The sequence below is a fragment of the Pleurodeles waltl genome, chromosome 10, assembly GCF_031143425.1.
Source record: "Pleurodeles waltl isolate 20211129_DDA chromosome 10, aPleWal1.hap1.20221129, whole genome shotgun sequence".
Taxonomy (NCBI): domain Eukaryota; kingdom Metazoa; phylum Chordata; class Amphibia; order Caudata; family Salamandridae; genus Pleurodeles; species Pleurodeles waltl.
In genome coordinates, this window is record NC_090449.1 from 1,035,102,904 (window position 1) to 1,035,116,086 (window position 13,183).

The window sequence follows — 13,183 nt, forward strand, 5'->3', positions numbered from 1 at the left end:
GATAACTGTAGTGTGGACTCTTCGTTATCATTGAAATTTATCTTTATGACACAAATGTTTTTTTTTTTTGCTGACGATCTTTCTGCTGCTCTTATGTGTGTAATTATCGCAATTGAGTATTTTATTGCATTCACTTTGTTTGGTATTAGTAGTGTGTTTTATTGGTAACTTTGGGTTCTTGATCTGTTTATGTGTCATGATGTGAGTGTTTTTTTCATACTTAGTGACCGATCGTCACTGGTTTTAAATTGTAATGGATTTTAATATCTGTACCATAAACTCTATTATTATTATTAAACTATCTTATTATTATTATTATTATTATTATTAATGCAATGTAATAAAAGAACGATTTCCTAATAGCAATTCTTACAAAGTAGGAATTGCTGTCAGGAAATCTCTATTAAGAAATCGCATTGCATTTCAGTCAATGGGCCAGGTTTGCATTCCAAAATAGCGATTTCTTTTTAAGAAATTGCTATTTCAGAAATGCAAAACCAAAGATTGCAAAGGGGAAAAGGCCCCCCTTGGTGCACCCCAAAAATAGGGGTGCATTTGTAGAGCACACATATGCCTAATGGGCATGTGTGTGGTCTATTGCAATTTAAAAAAGCACCTTGGGGTGCTTTTTAGGGTCGGGCCTGGGAGTGCATGCGCTTGTGCATGCGTCTCGTATGCAAGACGCTATTGTGTTCAGTAAAGAGCTCAGTGCCCGCCTGTCTCTCACCATTTGTTGGTTTGCGTGGCACTCTTCTTTACAGCCTCGTAATTCATCAAGGCATGTCTGGCATCATTTCCATTCCTCTGTGTGGAGCAGGGATCACGCACTAATTGATTTCAACTTAATTAGTGCCTGTCCGCTGCTCCCGATGTGATTGAGGTATTATTTTCCTCTAACTTCCAGTGCCCCACAAACATAAGGCTTGTGACTGGCAAAAACTTGCCCAGCAGGACAAACAAAATTGTAAAGTTTTATTTTTTAAAGTTAACTTTATTTTATTTTGTTAATTCGTCTTTTCTCAGTTTCCACTCATGTATTTTTTTTGTTTTTTGCTGGTGGGTGCTGTTGTCAAAAGATGACAATTAACTTGTTCGACCTATTGCATTGTAAATGCTTGTTTAAAATTGCACCTGGTTACCACCGACTTGAAGTCGATGGTAATCGCATCCCCTAAATGCCCAAGGCACATTTAGGAAATGCTTTGTACATCAGAATAGGAATCGCAAACAGGGAATCCCTATTTGCGATTTCCTATTCTGGGAATCGCAAATTACGATTTCTACAAGGTAGAAATCACAATTTACGATTTCTTAATGGCCTTTGTACAATAGAAAAGGCTTTTTGCATTTCGTAATGTCCTCAAATACTGATTTGGACTGTCAAAAAATGGAAAAGGGCTTTGTACATCTGGTCCATAACGTAATTCCTGTGGCTAAGCAACAGCAACTTGTTCAGATCAGCATTGGTGTGTGTACATTTCAAGAATATACCTTGGTATGGGACAGTACTACCTGAACCAAATACTCAGAATTCCCCCAGGTCATGTCTATGAAGCGGTCCAAAAGAAAACCCCATAGGATGTGGATAGAGCACACAAATGTGACACCACAGGAAGAACAGTGTTTAATTTGTGCTTGTTATTTCCGGTGCAGAGCACCAGCACTTATTTTTGAGGGCCGGCGCTTATATTTCTGCTTCAAGCATTTAGGGGCATATTTATACTCTGTTTGCGCCGAATGTGCGGCAAAAAGTTTGACGCACATTCGGCGCAAACCTTGCCCCAAAATTAAACTCTGACGCCCGACCCCGCAGACGTCAAAATTCCACTGTGTGCGTCATTTTTTGGATGCGGGAAACTGCCTTGCGTTAATGATATGCAAAGTAGGCAATCCCGCCCAAAAAATGACTTTAAGGCCTGTGCGCCTTATTTATACCCCAGTGTCATTTTGACGCACGGGGGTGGGCCTTAAAAAACGGCGCACAGCCTGATGTGCGCCGTTTTTTAACCCCTGGGTCAGGGCAGGCGTTAAGGGACCTGTGGGCTCGGAAGGAGTCCAGAGGTGCCCTTCCCTGCCCCCAGGGACACCCCCTGCCACCCTCACCCACCCCTGGAGGACACCCATGGATGGGGGGACCCATCCCAGGTAAGCACAGGTAAGTTGAGGTAAGTATTTTGTAATTTGGGCCCCCCTACATGCCACTGTGCCCAAGGATCATGCCCAGGGGACAGAAGTCCCCTGGGCATGGCCATTAGGCAAGGGGGCATAAGTCCTGTCTTTGCTAAGACAGGAGTCATTTCAATGGGGGTTGTGCATCAAAAAATGGCGCAAGTCCAGTTTGAGGCTTGATTTTTTACTCAGACCAGTACGCAGCGCCAGCTAACGTCATTCCTTAAATAAGGCGCCCGCATGGTGCATAGGAATGGCGTTAGCCGGCGGTAACATTTTGGCGGTAACATTTTTGACGCACAACTGCGTCGGCGCAGTTGTGCGTCAAAAAGTATAAATATGGCCCTTAGTGTGAGCGAAAGACACATATGGGAAAGGCGAAGGAAGTGTAAAATGAAAAAAGCGTCACAATGGGAGAAAGCAGAAAGCTGTAAGAGTGAGCTGAAAGGGCAGAGAGTGGCAGTAAATAGATTCAAGAGTCCCGCAATGGCTTCAGGATTACTCTGCCTCAGTATTCCGTGTTTGCACATTTAATTGTGGCAGCCATGTGTTTAAGACGAGTGCTTTGGGCACGGGCACGTTTTTATTTACAAATTAAGCACTGAGTAAGAATAATGCATGAGCTGCTGTTGTCTACCAAAAGGAAATCTTTTCAGCATCAGCCGAAATCACACAAGCACATGGCCACATGACATCAAGCATCCAGCACATTTTGGTGTCAAAATAGCACAGTTGAATTTTGGTTAAGAAAATACTCAATTTTGATATAAGCTTCTGTAGACAACCACACTTTTCACGGTTTTATGTTAACTCCGGTGTTCTACTTAGAGAAATCTACACTGATGCTGAAATTACTAGAATATTCATAATGATGAATTCAGGCTGCATTCTCTATGGTATGCCTAGAAACTCCCTGAAGGAAGCTAAACATTACAATAAATAAGTTAAATGTGGTCATTACGCTATGAGTAGGCTTGATTTACTCTTGCACTTCTCCTGGCTTACATTTTACCCCAACTGGCAATGGGGAGTGGCTAGTTTCCTCAGTTACATTAGAGCCCATTGCACCCTTGCACACTACTGCATATACTGTACGGCAAAGTAAAACAAGCATTTGCAATGTAATGGGTCTCACATTTGCTCGAGTTAGAGCTATTAACTTCGTAAATTTCTAACTGGACTTTTCTTGCCACATAAATTGAAAATGAAGAGTAAAACATTAGTTGACATTAGCAAGCTGATTCAAAGCGCCATGGCCGCCATAAGCATGAGCGTGGAGGAGAGACACAAAAAGAAAAAGAAGTTTGCTCGCGGTCAAACATATAGGCAATCGTGCAATTATCCATGTAACAGGGTCAGTCTGCAAGGCGTAACAAAACTGCCCCAAGGCGGGACAAACGTAAAGCATTTACCAATGATAACAAGAGATTTTTGAAAGGCGAGTCCACGAACGAGTGAAATCGCTGGGTGTGCGGTAGACGTGGTTAAAAGCCTACAATTCATGCAACTGGTCAAATCGCTTGAGCACTCGACCTATTTTTTTTTCAACAAACTAACAATTGTTGCTTGTTCTTCAGTTGTTATCAGTGACGCTTTCACACTTCACCACTCAGGGCCTCTGTACCCCAGCTGCTGCATCCTCACCCCGCTCTGTAGGGCTCTTTTTTCTAGAAATTTTTATTATTTCACAAACCAGGCCATGACAATAAGTACAAAATACACTTCTAATAAGAAAAATAATAAAACAGGGATTCAACAAAAAGGTTCACAAAAATCATCATGATAGTAGAAACAAAAACAATGCTTAGAATACATTTGATTAAACAAAATAAACAGATATGTAACACAAAAATAACTATTTCGTGGGTCCATATGTACCCAAGACAACAAATATCAAAACAGACGCTCCTGTAGGCTCTTACGTTTCCCAGTTCAGTGCATTTGTAACCCATCTGGGTTAGGTTTGTGGCTTGCATTTTTTGGACTTGTAGTCATTTTTAGGGGCGAGCGCAAAGCGCTCCATCCCTCTTTTAGTCTCTCTTTAGGGGGATTTTAACCACGCCCATGTTACATCAGTCACTTTCATTGGTTCGTGGACTTGCCATTTAAAATCCGCTTGTTTTCATCCGTGAAAGGCATGCATACGTCATGCCTGTTCCGGTGCTTAGCCCTCCTCGAGAGCACAGGTAAACTACTGGAAACATACGAGGCTCCATGTTTTCCGTATGGTTTCTGGACTACTTTTTCTCTTTATTTCGCAGCGCGACCGCACTCGTTTTTTCTTTTTTCTTCATTTAATGTGGCAAGAAAAGTCCGGTTAGGAGTTTACATCGCTAATAGCTCTAACTCGAGGTAATGCGAGACCCGTTGCCTTGCAAATGCTTGTTATCCTAATATAATGATAAGGACTACAGGCCCCAGAATGCTAAGCAAGGATCTGTACTGGATGGGTTACTCCTTTCTAGGTCACTTTCTTGTGTTCGTTAAACAAGACGGTGAGAGCTGAGCACATCGACTGAGTGCCAGAACTTCTTTGATTTGGGTTACAACCGAAGTAAGCAGCTGGTTTAGCTGAGAACAGAGTATGCATTGTTTTGATCGTGGAATGGAGCTTCGGTGCAATTGAGCCATCCTTGGTTTAATCGTTCTGAAATAACATTATTTCCGCTCAGGCTAGTCACAGTGCAATCCAAAGCCACGTGCTTTCCGTGTTTCAATGAACTGGTCTGTACTTCCATCTAGTGGTTGTTTATCCACTTCGCACTCACAGCCACTTCCAAGATGAAACGTATTAAGACAAAATATTAAATTAAACTACAGATAAGTGTTACACAAAGGTGGTGTTTTTCGGAAATATGCAGACGTAGGAATTAAAGTTTATAAAATAACTTCACAAAGTTTTTGCTAAACCTGTGCAATGCAAAAAGCGCGTGCAGCTATAGAAAATAAATTAATGATAGTGATTCGGTTGCACCATGTCCCTGCTCTGTCGACACCTGCACAACGTCTGCATGACGTGTCCGACTCCTACATTTTCATTGGCTGTTTAACCATTGGCTGTCAGTAAGTTCCGTGAACTTTGATATATTAGTAACAGTACAAGGTACGGTGGCCTTCTAAGAAAGTGCTCATGGACTGTCTTTGTGTGCCTGCGTTCCCTGCACAGTACCAGTCAGTGGTTAATTTGTGCCGGAGCATCTCATTAGGGTTGTGTAAACACCGCGAGATTCGTGCTTTCCGGTTTACACACAGAAGGTGCTGGCTATCCTTGCAGCAAGAACAATGGCGGGCGCCAGGCCGAGAGAATGGAAAAAGAGAGTATGAGGCTCATTTGCGAGCCCCTAGTGCCACCGTAGCGTCAATTTTTGTGACGCTCTGGTGGCGCTGTGCACTGCGCTATATGTACAATGCGGTGTTAAGCCTCTTTTTGTGGCTTAACGCCACTTTCTTAATACGGCCCCTTCACATGCAGCACTTTGCCTGGAAGGGGCGTGCAATGGGTGGTGCTGTGGGCGTTCCACCATGACACTCATTGCATTTTGTCGCTGCCCCAGATTTATGAGGTTTTGTAAACCTGAGGCAGCACCAAAATCTAACGCACCGCAGGGGTGGCGTTAGCATGGAACAACGAGGAGAAATGCTGTCATTTCTCCTTTTTTTTTGCTCTATCTATGTGTGCTGCAGGATGCAGCACACATAGAAATAGCAAACCACCATTGAAGATTGTTTTTGTGCAGGAAGGTGTCCCTTGCTGTACAAAAACTATTTCCCCCACAACGCAGCCATCCTTCCACCATAGAGCAAGGATGGCTGAGTTGGTGCTTGGCAGCAAATTTAGCGCTGGCACAGGGGGAAACACAGGGGTTCGCCGTATTCTTGTTAAAACAGAGCATCCCTGTGTTTTGAAAATGACAGAGCACAGCGCTGCCAATTTTTTATTTCGCAGTTTTGTTATTCATGTATCGTTTGAGTCTTGATGCGTGTACACTGAGAACTGAGTTGCCACTAGGTGTCGGTGTGAGTTTTCGAAGTAGATGGGCAATGCAGGTCGCTGCAGCCCTTGCAGTACAGGAGGCCCCCAATGTTCAGGGGGGGCCCTTTCAACTCAAGGCTATTAGCCTCTCTGAGATAAGGGAGTCTCAAGGGGTCCTCATCCTCTTTGAAGGCAGTGGGTGATACTACTGATGGAAGTGGGTGCTGCCTGGGGGAAGTGGGTGGTGATCTCCTAAGAATAAAGTTTGGCACCTGCACTTTTTTTTGTTTTTGAAAATTAAACTCTAGCAGGCATCCTAGCTGGGCTGGGACGTAACAGAGGATAACGAAGGCTGCCTGAGTCACTAATAGCCCGGAAATGTCCAATATGCTCCAAAACCTGTGCCTCCATCCAGGTTACCACCATTTGTGAAGCATCAATGCGGCGGTGTGGAGTTTACTCACTGCTTGGGAAGAAAGAGTCAGTCTTCCTTAAGCAATAGTCCATGTGTATCTTTCTATCTTTCCAACCAGAAGGTTTTAATTAGGCCCAGGCAAAATTTAAATTCTGCCATCATGAATTTATGATTGTGCTTGTTGCTTGGAACCCCAAAATTACACCATTATGCTACGTTGTGTAATTATGCAGCTGCTCGCAGGAAAATTATGCAGGAGTGCGTGAATAACCAGAAGGTGAGTGGCTGTTGTTTGCAGCAGTTGCATTCTTTGTGCTATTTTTTAGCATTAAATGTATCATTGCATCCAAAGTTAATGCAAGAACTCATTTTGTGCACAATTATTTTGCATAATTTCATGTAATATTCACGAAATTTAAAGTAATTATGTAAAAGAAATTGTGGGAATTTTTCACACCTCGAATTTTAATCAAACACAGTGCCTTGCATGCTCAGACCCAAATGCCTGTAGTTGGGCAAGGAAGGAAACTACAGGGAATGTTTATCATGGTTTTGCATCACCTTTGCGCCATGCAAGGTGGCGTGCAAGGGTGCCACACAAGGGGGGCGCATGGGCGCCACGCAAGGGAGGCGCAAGGGCTAAGCAAAACTACGAATGACATTTACGAAGCAATGCAAGGTCACTTTCCATGGCCCTATGTGGCTTGGTAAATGTAGAGTAAAGCAACACAGTGCAAGTTGCCGCCTTGCATTACTCTGCCCCACAGAGACATTCCATGGAGAGTGGATTTTGGCACATTCCCAGATTTACCATTAGTGGAAGCATAACAGGGAAAAATATGCTTATTTCTCCTCGCTTTCCCTCTTTCTACATATGCTGCATTCATCAGCACACATAGAAAGAGGAAAAAGACTCAGGGCCATATTTATACTTTTTGACGCAAAACTGCGCTAACGCAGTTTAGCGCCAAAAAAATTAGCGCCGGCTAACGCCATTCTGAAGCGCCATGCGGGCGCCGTATTTATTGAATGGCGTTAGCCGGCATTAGCCGACCAGCGCTACCTGGTGTGCGTGAAAAAAAACCACGTACACCAGGCAGCGCCGGCGTAGGGAAAAATGACGTTTGGGCGTCCAAAAATGGGGCAAGTCAGGCTGAGGCAAAAAAATCGTCTTAACCCGATTTGCGCCATTTTTTTACGACGCCCATCCCCCATTGCAATGACTCCTGTCTTAGCAAAGACAGGAGTCATGCCCCCTTGCCCAATGGGCATGCCCAGGGGACTTCTGTCCCCTGGGCATGGTCATTGGGCATAGTGGCATGTAGGGGGGCACAAATCAGGCCCCCCTATGCCAAAAATAAAATTAAAAAAAATACTTACCACAACTTACCTTTTCTTCCCTGGGATGGGTCCCTCCATCCTTGGGTGTCCTCCTGGGGTGGGCAAGGGTGGCAGGGGGTGTCCCTGGGGGCTTGGGAGGGCACCTCTGGGCTCATTCTGAGCCCACAGGTCCCTTAACGCCTGCCCTGACCCAGGCGCTAAAATCCGGCGCAAATGCGGGTTTTTTAGTCCCGCCCACTCCCGGGAGTCATTTTTGCCCGGGAGTATAAATCCGACGAAATAGCATCGGAGTCATTTTTTAAGACGGGAACGCCTACCTTGCATATCATTAACGCAAGGAAGGTGTTCACGCAAAAAAATGACGCTAATTCCATGCACTTTGGCGCTAGACGCGTCTAACGCCAAAGTATAAATATGGAGTTAGTTTTGCGTCGAATTTGCGTCGAAAAAAACGACGCAAATTCGGCGCAAACGGAGTATAAATATGCCCCTCAGTTTTTTTTGGTGCAGGAAGGTGTCCCTTCATGCCCAAAAGCAATCTTGCCTGCATTGATGCTAGGCAGCAGTTTGTGCATCAGTGCAGACAGAGAGCAGGATAATGTTAAATATGGTGTATTCCTGCCCTCTCTCTTTCATGCAGCACATCAAGATGGTTTGCTGCATTGCAATGCATGAATAGTTGATAAAAACACCCCTACAAGTCACAAAATGAGAATTGTTGGTGGCTAAATAGCACAGACTTTCTGAAGGCATCGCAGACATCATGAAGGCATCATGCATTTTACTGCACTGTTAACAAGGCCATGTAGAGGGCGTACTCACATGTTTATGAAAGTAGGAGATAGTGATGAGCACTTGGACACTTTGTCGAGGTTGTGTATAGTGAGCTTAAATCTCCTGATTTTGATGATAATTTGGCTGTATCTGTTACACAAATAAGGACCAATTTTTGGATCTGTGATCCACTTTCATTGTTTGCTTGTGGTCAGAAGGATATTGTAGTCAATGCTGTCAAAGGGGCAGAGAGTTCCAGGAAGCTTGGTACTGCTTTCATCAGTGACAGACAATAATCTAGCATGGTAAACATGCAAGATTTGGTTCCTCTGGTCAGGATTCCTACAGCCCTGATTTATACTTTTTTTTGCACCGCATTAGCCTCATGGTTTGATGCAAAAGCGGAGCAAACTCACAAAATACAATCGTATTTTGTAAGTTTACGGCACTTTTGCGTCAAAAAATGATGCTAATGCGGCGCAAAAAAAGTATAAATTAGGGCCTAAATGTGTTGTTTCTGTGAGAGGTCCAAGTGGCTTGCATTTTTAAAATGCCTGGTGTAGTAAAGTTGGGGATGGGCCACTCTCCATGTAAATGTTAACCAAGGGCGATGGAGTTGGCAAAGCCACTCTTTTACCATGCAGGGTGGTCTGTAGGCACCCGCGCAATGTGTCAGGTTTATGTGATTGTGAGATTTAAAAATTTGCCTTAGCATAACTGTAATTGTTGCACCCACCTTTCTGGTCACACTAACTAGGCCTTCAAGTTGTGCCTGTATATTAAGTGTAAAGCCACACTTGAAGTCCTGGCTCATGAAGCGAGACATTTCTGATGCTTGCTCAGTGGCAAAAGATTACATATTCTCATCACATAATCCCCATCAATGTAATGCATAGGAAAAGCTACCCATTTATGTTTTGTCTCTGTTCGTGCAAGTCATGCTCATTTGGGGTGCAGTGGCACCCCCCCTCACCCATTTCTGCGTCTCAGAGATGGCTTTTATTTTTACTAATAATTATGTTCAGACTTGCAATTGGTGTGGGTAGAATTTAATTCAAATTAATCAATGCTGTCCATGATTTCTTCCATGTTGTAGTGGGAGAAGGACACATGGTTTGTGGGTTATCCCTGCACACCTGATCGAAGAATCAGAGCTTGCTGACAAAAGTCATAAATGTAAAGTGCACCACTGATAAGAAATTAGACTCTGTGATCTGCCCTCTCACCTTTGCCAGACCTCTATCTACTGACCCCTCTGAACTAATTAAGCAATGCAATGATGTAAAAGCCATCATAGTTATTCTATTTGCTCGAGCACAAATACCCAAAAAAGTAACTGTTGCAAAATCCCCTATGTGCAGTAACCAGCCTGGACTGAACATTACAAACAATATATTCTTTATTTGCACATCTGGATAAGTTCAGAAAACATCATATTCAGACGCTCGTTACAAATATGTAGCCATAGCAATCAATCCATTGTTTATTTTGGAATAAAATCCTTAAAAAAACAGCAAAGTAGATATATAAAAACATAAAAACAGACATTTCAATTTTTACAATAAAACTATAAAATCAGATTTCATCAATGCACATCAAAAGATGTTAACATAGCAATACTTTATCTTAAAACACACCTATGGTTATGGTCAATAAAACTAAAGGTCTGATTTAGGTCTTGGCGGAGGGGAATACTCTGTCGCAAACGTGACGGATATCCCGTCCACCTAATTACAATCCCATGATATCCTATGGCGATTGTAAAAAGCGGACGGGATATCCATCACGTTTGTAACGGACTATTCCCTCCGTCACGAATCAGGCCCTACATAATGAAGTAGAATTTGTGAGGTGGAAGATGGTTGTCAATAATTGTGAGAAGGATTTCTCCTGGATTATCCATAAAGAAGTCTTACATTTTGCCACGTCTCTACATGTTCTAAGCAATCTTAGAGCTTCTAAGTGCTTTCTGACCCCTGACTTTTGACAAATTGGTAAAATCAATTTTCTTCCCAGGGATTGTATGCTTCACAGAAGACAAGCAAATGCGGTGCTGTTTCAGGAGCTTTCCCACATGCCGAACAACAGTCATTCCTGTTATTTGAGCAATCCCATTTCAGGCAAAGCACCATTAACGGCAAGATTCCATGCCTAAAATTGACATAAAGCTGTTTAGACACAGAAGTTGCTATATTGTCAAAAAAAAGGCAGGGAAGCACTTATGGTCCAGAAATTTATCTGATAGTGATCCATGCTTACATTTATGCAATTCTTCTTCCCATAAGAAACAATAAAATCTATCTTTGAGGACTGATCTTGTAACCAATTTTGTCTCAATCGTGCTTTCCAAAGCTCTCCCAACCCAAGTGGCCTGGTAGTTGTGACAACATTGAAGTTCTTCCATTGCTAATCTACATAGGTCTATCTCTGGTGTATCATGGTATCTGCACCATTAAAGCATGGGTCTCAATTTTGAAACATATGCAAGAGGGAGATGGACCAAATCAATAAATAGAGGAATAAGAGGTGAGCTCTGAGGGAGACTAACAAGGGACTTTAGGAATTTATTTTCTATTATTGAAAGACTCGTTGCCTTGTGATTCCCCCAGAGTTCTGTCCCATGAAGTGCAGAACTCAGCACTTTAGACCGGTAGATTTCCAGGCCAGGGCTCACAGTTTGATTTATTTTTTCATGACCAGCTCTCAAGTTGTCCCTGCGTGATTTATAGGGATTAAGGGTCGTGTATTTAGTTTTTGAGGCATTTAGCTCCATCCCACATTCTTTGCAGAATTCCATAACGTGGTCTACCAAGACCTGCAATGATGCTGGCATCATGCAGATCAGGGGCCTCTCATCAAGGAATAATAATTTTTAGAGGATCACTGCCGGGGATGTCAAGGAATTAAACTAAATGTGATGCTGGATTTTCAATGCTGTCCCATAGATTAATCTCATTACTTCTTCCTTGTCTCGGATAAGCTCTATGCCCAGGAAGTGGAGATTCGTATCCGTCCATTGTAGGGGAAAATCCAGACTGAACTGGGACGTGTTTGCAGTCAGTGGGTATATGTGCGATTTTCCCCAGTTTATTTGCATATCGGACATGTGACCAAATCTTATAAATTCCAGTAGCACGGGGTTTAAGCTCTCTGCTGGGTTTATGAGGTATAGTGTTACGTCGTCTGCATATAATGAGATTGGTATATGTGTGCTAGGTGTACGGATCACAAATTTATTATGGTGCGGACAAAATGTGGCCGCTAGGGGCTCCATCGTAAGCGCGAAGAGCAGAGGCAATAGGGGGCATCCCTGCCTGGTCCCTCTTGCTATGTGGAAGGACATTGAACGGATGCCATTTATCTGCACACTTGCTAATGGGTTGGAATAGAGCAATGCAATCTAGGCCCCAAAAGCGGGTGGGAAACCCATACGTCGCAAGATGATCATTAAAGAATCCCACTCAAGGGAGTCAAAGGCCTTTGTGGCATCTAAGAATATTGCTGCTGTGGGGATTTCGGCATTTATGCTTTGTTGTAGTGCAAAGAATGTGCGTAGGTTATGCAGCGTGGATCTGCCTGGGACGAATCCCGATTGATCCGGCCTGGTCAGGAATTTCATTAATAGCCTTAATCGATTGGCTAGCACTTTTGGCAGGATCTTTATATCACAGTTGATGAGCGATAGTGGATGGTAGGACTCATAGCTGGAGGCTGTTTTGTTTGGTTTTAGTAGTGTAATTAGAAGGGCCTCTCTCATAGAGGGTGGGAGTAGCCCCTCCTGTTTGGCCTCAGTATAGACCTCTTTTAGCCATGGAACGAGAATAGCTGCATAGGTTTTATAGAAGTCGGCTGGTATGCCATCAGGGCCAGGGGCTTTGCTTGGGTGCAGCTGCATTATGGCTTCACATATCTCACTGTGTTCGAGTTCAGCCGCAAGAAATTCCCGCTGTGATTCGCTGAGCTAAGCTAGCACCACATCTTCTAAATAGCTGGCTGTATCGGAGGGTGTTGCCCTAGTCAAGGGACAGAATTGCTCATATTATGTCACAAATGCCTTACGTATTGCAGGGGTGTCCCTGAGTATGCGGTCTGGAGGGTCACATATCTCCAATATGGTGTTGTCTGAGCATGTTACGCGAATGGTAGTGGCTAGTGCCGTGCCTGATCTCTCCTCCTCTCCATAAGAATGTGCCTGTGCGTATTTACCCCTGAATAGGACCTCTCGCTCTGCCGTCTTCTGATAGTCTGTTAATGCCACCCGTAGGCAGTATGTGAAGTAGCCAATGCAGTTTCTAGATCTTTGATTTCTGTTTCTATGCGAGCTTGGGCAGACCGGATATTGCGTAGTATTCCAACGCCCTTTCCATTATCTCCCTCCTGAGTTCCTCACAAAAGGGGTCATCCAATAGAATACTTGGGGACAGCTGCCATTTAATAAGTGGGAAAGTAGTGTTGGGTAGTTCAAGCTTAAGAGTGACTGGAGAGTGATCTGAATATGTGCGGGTCATGTG